At 43.0% G+C, this 11,302-nt stretch overlaps 1 pseudogene; it reads left to right on the forward strand.

The window, feature by feature from the left end:
- The first annotated feature begins 4,502 nt into the window (after positions 1-4,502).
- LOC126200095 (5S ribosomal RNA) lies at positions 4,503-4,620 on the forward strand (annotated as a pseudogene).
- Positions 4,621-11,302: the final 6,682 nt, after the last annotated feature.

Consider the following 11,302-nt stretch of genomic DNA (forward strand, 5'->3'; position numbering starts at 1 on the left):
ACACGAAACACACTACGCAAATGCAGAATCCGGAAAGATATCCCTTCAACGTGCCCATATCGTTATCACAAATAGAGCGCATGTACTAAAGAGATCGTGAGGTCCTCACAGCACGAAACGAAAGAGCGGAGTGTTCTTTTCCACGGGCAACCCAGCACTTGCTAACCAATTCTGTCTGCGATATTTCTATTGGCTGGCTCACTTCTGAGTTTAGGAGACTTTCGTAAGACATGCCTTGCAGATCCATCCAAAGATAAGATGCTCTAGCCGGTGGATGAGTAAGGCACTTCGAGACAAGAAAGTGATTATTGATGTATGCATGAATACATGAAATGATCACCGTCTGACAGCAGACGACTTTCGAACTTTATGTTGGGATTTGTCATTTCTTTGTCATTGCTCCTAGACTGCAAAACAGGATATCTTATGTATGGTGCAAGTGCTGTGTCCGTTGTTGTTTTCGTGGTCCTCAGTCTGCTTCGATGCTGTTCACCACACTACTCCATCATGTGCAAGCCTCTTCATCTCCGAATAAGTGCTGCAACCGACATCCTTTTGAACCTGTGTACTGTACTCATTTCTCGGTATCCTTCTGCAATTTTTCCGCTCAAACTTCCCTCCAGTACTAAACTGGTTACTCGTGATGTCTCAAAATGCGTCCTATCAACCGATCCCTTATTTTAGTCATGTTATGCTACAAGTTTCATTTCTTCCAAGTTCTGTCCATTAGCTCCTTATTGGTTACATGATCTACTCATCTAATCTTCAACATTTCTCTGTAGCACCACATTTGAGAAAGTTCCCTTCTTCTCTGAACTGTTTATGGTTCAAATGTCTCTAAGCACTATGGTACTTAACATCTGAGGTCATCAGTCCCCTAGACTTAGAACTACTTTAGCCTAACTAACCTAAGGACATCACACACATCCATGCCCGAGGCAGGATTCGAACCTGCGACCGTAGCAGCAGCTCGGTTCCGGACTGAAGCGCGTAGAGCAGCTCGGCCACAGCGGCCGGCTGAACTGTTTATCATCCATGTTTCTCTGCAATGCAACTCTACACTCCAGACAAATACCTTCAGTTAAGACTTCCTAAGATATAAATCTATATTCGATGTTAACGAGTATCTCTTATTCAGAATCGCTATTCTTGCCATTGCTAGTCTATATTTTATCTCCACTCTACTTCGGCCGTCATCAGTTATTTTGCTCCACAAATAGCAAAATCCATCTACTACTTTAAGCGTCTCGTTTACTAATCTAATTCTTTCTGCGTCACCTGATTTAATTCGACTACATTACATCTTGCTTTTTCGATGTTCATCTTATATCCTCTTTTAAAGAGACTGCCCATTCCGTTCAGTTGCTCTTCTCTGACAGAATTACATGGTCATCGGCAAACCGCAAAGTTTTTATTTCTGCTCCCTGAACTTTAGTTTCTTCTCCAATTTTCTTTCGTTTCCTCTACTGCTTGCTCAGTATACAGATTGAAGAATGTCGGTGCTAGGGTACAAGCCTGCCTCATTCCCTTCTCAACCAGTGTTTTGCTTGGACGTTTATAACTGCAGTTTGGTTTCTGTACATGTTGTGTATATCCTTTCGTTCCTTGCGTTTTACCCCTGCAACTATCAGAATTTCAAAGAGTGTATTCTATTCGACATTATCAAAAACTTTCTGTAAATCTACAAAAGCTATGAATGTAGTTTTCCCTTTCCTTAACCTATTTTCTACGATAAGCCGCGGCATCGGTATTGCCACGCGTGTTCCTAATCTTCTACCCGGTTTGCATTCCTCTGTAAATAATTCGTGTTAGTATTTCGCAACCATGACTTATTAAAGTAGTACTTCGGTAAGATTCAACCTGTCTGCACCTGCTTTGTTTGGAATTGGATTTGTTACGTTCTTCTAGAAGTCTGGGAATATTTCACCTGCCTCACACATCTTGCATAGCAGGTGGAATAGTTCGATCAGGCTGGCGTTCCCAAGGGTATCAGTAGTTCCGAGGGGACGTCGTCTATTTCGGGCCCCTCGTTTCGATTTGCGTCTTTCAATGCTCTGTCAAATTCTTTTCACAGTACCATATCCCCTATCTGATTTCGCTGACGTCACCTTCCCTTTCTGTAATATTACCTTCAATTTCATTTCCCATTTACAACCTGTCTATATATTTCTTCTACGTTTCCCTTCTTTGTTTAGTACTGGTTTTCAGCTAGAGATTTTTGTATTCATATAGACACTTTCCTTTTCTCCAAACGTCTCTTTAATTATCCTGTAGGGAATATCTATCTTTCACTTAATTATGTATGCGTTATGTCCTGACATTTGTCTTCTATCCATTCCTGCTTAGCCATTTTCAGACCTTTTGTATCTACTGATTTTGTATTTTCTCCTTTCGCCAATTTAATTTTATATTTCCTGTGATATCTAAGTATTTGTACTAGATCTTCCCTTGTTACTTATTTCATCTCCTCTGATGGCTTCAGTATTTCATGTTTCAAAGCTACCCATTCGTCTCCTACTGTATTTCTTTCCCCAGTTTCAGTAAATCGTTGCCTGATGGTCCCTCTGAAATTCTCAACAACTTCTGGTTCTTTCAACTTATCCAGGTCCCTTCTCCTTAATTTCTTGCCATTATGCAATTTATTTCGTTTCCGTCTACTGTTCATAAACAATAAATTGCGGTCATAGTCCAAGTCCCGTTGTCACAGCGGCAAATACTAAATCGTCTTACGTGATTGGTCCTGGTAGATGTATGAAGCAGCTGTTCCAAGCCCACTGCAACTGCCCTGGTTGCCGACTCTGCTACAGATGAGTCTGGAACGAGCTTGGAAAGAAGTCAGGAAAAGTTTTTGCGCCATTTAGCACTCCAGAATGGTGTGTCAGTGGTGTCTGCTCATAGAGCTGTGCACAAACTGAAACTGAACTTCCGAAAGTAAAGGTATAGCACGGAATGAACATCTCAGATACTGTTGCTCGATACTAGTACTGCAACTGGCTGATTCAGTCCATGCATGGTGGAGAGGTTGGTCATGAAATGCTCTGTTTTTTTCTTCTTTTTCTGATGAATCCTTGGTGCATTCATCAGTCTGTCAACACGCAGAACAATCGACATTCTAAATCTGATATTCCTCATCAGTTATGCCAAGAGGCTATTCGTCAATTTAGTATAGGAATGTGAAGTGTAGGTAGTTCAACACTAACTTTTGTTAGTTAGTTGGTTACTCGTTCCATAGATAATTTGAACGATTCTTTCATGGACATGATGTGGAACGACATGTATACATAGTTAGTGTTAAAATTAATGAACACTTTTTCTTTACTGGTCCGGTTCTTTTGCTTGAAAACAAGTTCTGGTAAGAATCTGAACCAGCGTTGCGCCACTGATTTTTAACTTGGCGTCTGTAGCCTGTCAAGGGGGGGGGGAGAAGGGCAAAGGGCAGGTAATAAACAAATGGTCTGTGTTTCTCGTTATGCCGTTATGAAAAGACTCTTGAATTATCTTTGCATGCTTCCCACCTACCTTCGCCATCTGCAAAAGCCTGGAAACTATTTTTACAGTCAGTTAGAAATCGATGGAAAACACACTGACCATAATTTCCAGTCTGCAAGTCCACTTTGCTCTTTGTGCTCACTGAAAGAAATTGTTCCTTCTTGCTGCTAACTCAGTGGGATCAGGAACTATAATTATAAATAAAAGTGTTGAGTTTTTACACGAAACTATCGCTACAACAGAATTTTCAGCTTTCTGAGTCTAGTATTTAGAGGCTTGTTTTAAGTTATCGTGAAAGTGAAGATTTTAACCCAAGTATTGCCCTGATCAAGTTGAGACTTAACATTTAATTGTGTCATACCTTTGCAAATTTTGACTAATTTCTAGCTTTCTAGTTTTATTATTCAGCATCACTTATTTTTTCCTAAGGTCGTGTGTTTTGGATCATTTGATTATTCTGACACTTTACAATGTTAACAATAACATACTTAGGCATACACTGACGAAGTTTCTAAAATTAGAATTGTATTAATACCTTCAGCTGCTGACGGGAGTTGATATATATCAACGGGGACAGGTGAAAATGTGTGCCACGACCGAGACTCGAGACCGGATCTTCTGCTTAAATGGCAGACGCTCTGTCCATCTGAACCACGAAGGCAAAGAGGATAGTGCACCTGCAGGGTGTGGACTATAAGTTGGGAATGTGGTCTCACGGGGAGCGTGCCAGTGATAAATCCCTCCAGGCGCACTATCCTCTGTGCCCTCGGTGGCTCAGATGGATAGAGCGTCTGCCATGTTAGCAGGAGATCCCGGGTTCGAGTCCTGGTCGGGGCACACATTTTCATCTGTCCCCCTTGATATATATCAACGCCCGTCGGCAGCTGAAGGTATTAATATAATTCGAATTTCGTCTAGACCGCTGCAGGTCATCAATGTCCGAAAGAACAAACACCATATTCATATAAGTATATAAGTTTCTAAAAGTTAGTTTAAGCTTCAATTTCACTCTGGCCTACGGCGTTGCCGCAGTGGTAACACCGGTTCCCGTCAGATCACCGAAGTTAAGCGCTGTCGGACTGGGCTAGCACTTGGATGGGTGACCATCCGGTCTGCCGAGCGCTGTTGGCAAGCGGGGTGCACTCAGCCCTTGTGAGGCAAACTGAGGAGCTACTTCATTGAAAAGTAGCGGCTCCGGTGTCGGATACTGACATACGGCCGGGAGAGTGGTGTGCCGACCACATGCCCCTCCATATCCGCATCCAGTGACGCCTACGGGCTGAGGATGACACGGCAGCTGGTCGGTACCTTTGTGCCTTCATGGCCTGTTCAATAGAAGTTTAGTTTTAGTTTTTTAGTTTTCAGTTTCACTCTTAAATTATGGTGCAGTCCTTTGTACACTCCTGGAAATTGAAATAAGAACACCGTGAATTCATTGTCCCAGGAAGGGGAAACTTTATTGACACATTCCTGGGGTCAGATACATAACATGACCACACTGACAGAACCACAGGCACATAGACACAGGCAACAGAGCATGCACAATGTCGGCACTAGTACAGTGTATATCCACCTTTCGCAGCAATGCAGGCTGCTATTCTCCCATGGAGACGATCGTAGAGATGCTGGATGTAGTCCTGTGGAACGGCTTGCCATGCCATTTCCACCTGGCGCCTCAGTTGGACCAGCGTTCGTGCTGGACGTGCAGACCGCGTGAGACGACGCTTCATCCAGTCCCAAACATGCTCAATGGGGGACAGATCCGGAGATCTTGGTGGCCAGGGTAGTTGACTTACACCTTCTAGAGCACGTTGGGTGGCACGGGATACATGCGAACGTGCATTGTCCTGTTGGAACAGCAAGTTCCCTTGCCGGTCTAGGAATGGTAGAACGATGGGTTCGATGACGGTTTGGATGTACCGTGCACTATTCAGTGTCCCCTCGACGATCACGAGTGGTGTACGGCCAGTGTAGGAGATCGCTCCCCACACCATGATGCCGGGTGTTGGCCCTGTGTGCCTCGGTCGTACGCAGTCCTGATTGTGGCGCTCACCTGCACGGCGCCAAACACGCATACGACCATCATTGGCACCAAGGCAGAAGCGACTCTCATCGCTGAAGACGACACGTCTCCATTCGTCCCTCCATTCACGCCTGTCGCGACACCACTGGAGGCGGGCTGCACGATGTTGGGGCGTGAGCGGAAGACGGCCTAACGGTGTGCGGGACCGTAGCCCAGCTTCATGGAGACGGTTGCGAATGGTCCTCGCCGATACCCCAGGAGCAACAGTGTCCCTAATTTGCTGGGAAGTGGCGGTGCGGTCCCCTACGGCACTGCGTAGGATCCTACGGTCTTGGCGTGCATCCGTGCGTCGCTGCGGTCCGGTCCCAGGTCGACGGGCACGTGCACCTTCCGCCGACCACTGGCGACAACATCGATGTACTGTGGAGAACTCACGCCCCACGTGTTGAGCAATTCGGCGGTACGTCCACCCGGCCTCCCGCATGCCCACTATACGCCCTCGCTCAAAGTCCGTCAACTGCACATACGGTTCACGTCCACGCTGTCGCGGCATGCTACCAGTATGCCACGGCAAACTGGCTGACACTGACGGCGGCGGTGCACAAATGCTGCGCAGCTAGCGCCATTCGACGGCCAACACCACGGTTCCTGGTGTGTCCGCTGTGCCGTGCGTGTGATCATTGCTAGTACAGCCCTCTCGCAGTGTCCGGAGCAAGTATGGTGGGTCTGCCACACCGGTGTCAATGTGTTCTTTTTTCCATTTCCAGGAGTGTATGTTAAGCAAAGCTGCGTTATGATGACATGACGCTGGTAGTAGTAAACTGGGGTAAGTCCCAGCACACACGCTCGTCTCTGTACCTTTTACAATGATACAGAGCTAGTTTTCCTTCACTGTGACGAAGCGAATAGAAAGCTGTCACTTCGTCCTGATGCATGACACTCTGGAGAGGCCGCACTGGCGTGACTGATGTTTCCAGCCTTGAACTTACGCAGGTCTGGATGTTACACTGGACCAGCCGCCTGCTGCTTCCGTCTGTCCACTGTTTCAACATCATAGCTTTTACATTATTTCCTGAGATCATAGTTCATGATTGGAACCACACTCCATTCACTGAAACAGTCTACCAGGCTACAAATGGCTCTGAGCACTATGGGACTTAACATCTCTGGTCATCAGTCCCCTAGAACTTAGAACTACTTAAACCTAACTAACCTAAGGACATCACACAACACCTAGTCATCACGAGGCAGAGAAAATCCCTGACCCCGCCGGGAATCGAACCCGGGATGCCAGGCTACAGCTATAGACATGCTATTACCTGACTTTCTGGTCAACAAGTACCACTAACTACTACTGTGCACACATCGTTATCTGTCGTGTCCCACGTCACTACTCCTGCCAGGTACTCCACTCTTCCGTCGCGATGGGATGTCCGCGTAACCTATATTTAGGCGAGGCCGTCATCCACAAAGGTCACTAGCGACGGCCACGCTTTTTTCGCCACTCCTCGTTCCGTGCAACAGTCGGGAAGTCTATAACATCACTCCGCCTGCGGAGCCGACAAACAGGATGCGGGTTAGCCCTAGTAGCGACAAACAATCGTGCGAATTTAGCGTAATAGTATGCACGGCTTTATAACTTGTCGCCCAGCAGAATTCATCTGGAGTTCCTCATCAGCTACGCTGTGTGGAGTTCAGTCTGGTATTACTCGCCTACAGTTAACAGCCCATGAGCCGTGTCAACACGTCAACGTGCGGATGTCAGAGGATCAGTGATGATCATGGCTTCCTTGGCCTATTTGAGGAAGGATGATGTTCTGCCATATCAGGAATGGGATGAGCAGTTATTAATATCTCCCGTTCTACTTATGCAGTCTGTTGTCAGGTGCAGCCAGCTTCAAGTGGTACCCCACGACACTCGTGTCTCACAAACCTACTGCTGCAAGACGCTGCCTCTCCTGTCTGTGTGACTATAGGATGCACCTAGTCCTGATACCACTGGGAATTAAACTGATGCCTTTCAGATTGGGAGGGGGGATGGGAGGGAGGTTTCAGTAGAGTGACATCTACTGACTTCAAGGCACCTAGCTGGGTGTCCATTTTTCGCACCCCTCCCTGACTAACTGCCAAGCCACGACCTGCCCTGTGCATGTACACAGTGTTACTGCAGACTTCCACTGCATGTTGCGTGCTACGCAGGGGCCCTTAATTCACTTATGTGGGCTTGCATCCTTCTCGTACTGAGATGCATATCTGCACCATACGGTGTGACCATCTTTTCTGAACCTCTTGTCTCTACGTCCTAGCCTCCGTCAGTATATGTAGATCCAAACACTGACAAACACTGCAAACACTGTAAACCAATTTTATGATACAGAAAATTTTTATACGAGTCTACAAGACTTACATTTTTGTGAAACCTATGACTCAACTTTCTGTCATACTTCAGTTCTATATGTTGTAACTGTAGATAGGTATCCTGGGCTGACGTGCTATAAATTGATACTGGTGTTGTAACGCTACCGCCCTTAAACGGACGTACGTTAGCTGTATAAAGCCTGTACTGTAATAAGTTCACGGGCTTCACCTTATAAACAAGGATTTTAGTACATAAATTGACCGCGTGTACCTAATAGAAGCAAGATCGGACTTGTATTCAGTCAATAACTACAGTGATGCATCAAGCAAATGTAAAGTATAATTGCTCGTTCGCATGAACTAGAAGTATACACAGTAGATGCTACCTATAATTAATAATTCGGTCGCCAGCCTACTTAGGCAATGATTGAGTTTTTTTTCTTGTACAAGTGGGTGCATGTACAAGCATAGTAACACGTAGTAATGATGTGTTATATGCCAAAGTTTGGAACCAGAAAAATCCACTGAACTAAAGCTTTCTCTTTTTGTACTAATTTGGACGAGCTAAATTTACACAACACCACACAGCAATGATCACTACTAACGGCATTTTGTATATTGATCAGACAGAAATCGGGCATAGATTGTCCTAGGATGAGCAGTTTTGAAAGCACACATACAATGTCACTATTAAAATTGGAAAACAACACTAATACCCTTAGGTTCAATCTAGAACTTAACTTTACTGGTCAAATCTGATCAGCACATTTCAAGGTTTGAAAGAATGGACAAGAGAAGGGGGGGGGGGGCCTGAAACTGTTATGATCGTTATACTGAAACTATTAAGTACTGAAGGCAAATTAACTCTCAAATTTATCAATCAATGGATAACTACTCTTTTTTCTTACTTCTGAATAATTTAACTGTCATTAGTTCTGTTTCAAGTTAATTAAACAGCATCGCTAACTCAATTCAAAAAACTCTCTTTCAGTTAGTCATACTATTGTTATTTACCAACTTTTGCAATAACACATAGACTTTTTAAACTTCTTTATAGCATAGAGAGATCTACTGATAATTCTTATTAACACTGATTTTAGATTTTCAGTTCAGGATACTCGGGTTGCACAATACGAGGTAAGGATCCTGTCTAGGTCAGTGATCAGGATAAGTCATGGCTAAAGCAATTCTGGTAAAAGTCACGTTATTATTGAACAATTAGAAACAGTTTCGACACTGGTCCACACAAATACACTTCTAAAGATGAAATAAATGTTTGACCTGTGCAAGTCAGTGCGGCGGTCGGCGGGCAGCGAGGTAGCGGGCGGTACGGCACACATACAAGCACGGCTAAGGCTCACTCTACATCGGCACTTTCCATCTTCTTAGCGTCGTAATCTTTCCAACTTTGTGCCTCAAAATATAGCCATGCCAAGTAGTCATCGGAATCGGTGCATCCGAGGCTCAATAGAATCCACTTTTCCTGGGTAGCCGCCTCGGTACAGTACGTGTTCCTTTGACCGATTCACCACTCCGACTCTTACTGTTGCTCGCCTCCGACTGACTACTGAGCCCGTTGTGCCGAACCGCGCCCAGTGTGCGTTTTCCCGCGCTCGCCTGCCTCCACCTTTTCCCGCTCCCCTACAGGTAGGGTATTCACCACAGGTTTTCTACTACACATATCCTACTGCATTACCTACGTATGGACCAAGTGTTTAAATTACAATTTTCACATCTAACAATAGTTTTAACATTAAATACACTTCCCTTTGATTATCACATTATTTGAAATCTAACATAAATAATAATATTCATTTCAAAAGTTGCTCACTGTTTCTTTAACATGACACGAAAAGAGCAAGAAATTAAATCAACCATTTTCACACTAATTTAGAGAAATTCATAAAGAAAAAAATTATTATATGTACAGTTGTCGTTACACATGCCCCTGTTTCCAGAAAATTTTGCTTAAGTCCAAATTTTATGGGAACATTAAATCTTACAATCATACAGTGGTTATGAATCTTTACTTAAACGTTCAAAAAGATTTACACTACATATCCCCTTTTACTTACTGTACATAGGTTTACACTCTTTTAACACATCAAGAATAATTATTTGTCATTTACTCATGTGCCTTTTGCACAGTCCAACTTCCCATCATAACATTACTAAAATAGCAATTTAATCATTTTTTTTAAAATAATTTAAAATTCTGGAATAATGCAAACATTTAACTACAAAAACAATTGCATATTTTGTACACACTATAATATAATTTGTCGCTGCTTGCTTTGAATAGCAGTCCATTTCCTTACTTACTAAACAAAACACACACACATATATTCAGAAAATTAACTACACATATTTGCTGCCTATTATGCGGATTTGGGCAGTCCTTTTCTCTTCATATGGTCACATCTCCTGGATCACATTTATAATTTTCCATCGACTATTTATCTGCCCTCATTGGTATTTGGCAGTCCTTCATATCATGGTTCATACACTGCCCATTTTCCTTTTTGACAGTCCCATCTTTTATCTGGCTGATAGCATTTATCCTTTCATTTCAGTCCTTTTCTCCATACATTTTTACAGTTACAGTACAATTGGTAATCTGAAACTCACATAACTACATTAGCACACTTTCAAGGGTATACAGACATTTACAAAGATCAGTTACATTTAGAATAACTTGGGTTCAACATAAGATACAGCACATTTACTGCAAGTCGCTTTCTGATTATCCTTATATCACTCATTTCTAGGAACATACAGTTTCAGGTCCACAATATTTCTTACACCTAAAGGTCTTTTGGATTTTGGGTAGATCAGGTAGTAAGCATTGTCGTGTGGAATATTCTGTATTATATATGGTCCATTATAAATATATTTAAATTTGGAAATCTCATGGTTTAGTTCACTAGACTTTTCGTGGGTTTTTAAAAGAACATAATCTCCAATTTTAAATTTTTGAACTTTTAAATTTTTATTGTGTCTTTTAGATCTATATTCAGCTTTTTGCTTTGCCCTTTTTATCACCAATTCTTTCTTTTGATCCAATCCCAAACTTGTACAAGGTGGAAACTCTAGTTTTTCTTCAATTAAACTTTTACTACTTCTGCCTAACAAAATTTCTTCCGGTGGAAATCCTGTAGTTTCATGATGTAATGTGTTCATGACATTCTCAAAATCCGATATAAATCTGCCCCTGACTCTAAATCAACAAAACAACAATTCACTTTCAGGTAACCCTGAGATACAATAATAATAAAGTCATGCATAATACTAATAATATATACAAATACAGTATCCTGTACCCAGTCTCTTTATTAACAAGGCAGTCTTTTAGGGTTCATAAAACAGTCACTTAAGTCTGGTGGCTTTTTAGGCCTCCTATTTTCTACATCTTTCACTAAGCCATTCAGATCT

The sequence above is a fragment of the Schistocerca nitens genome, chromosome 8 (assembly GCF_023898315.1).
Source record: "Schistocerca nitens isolate TAMUIC-IGC-003100 chromosome 8, iqSchNite1.1, whole genome shotgun sequence".
NCBI lineage: Eukaryota > Metazoa > Arthropoda > Insecta > Orthoptera > Acrididae > Schistocerca > Schistocerca nitens.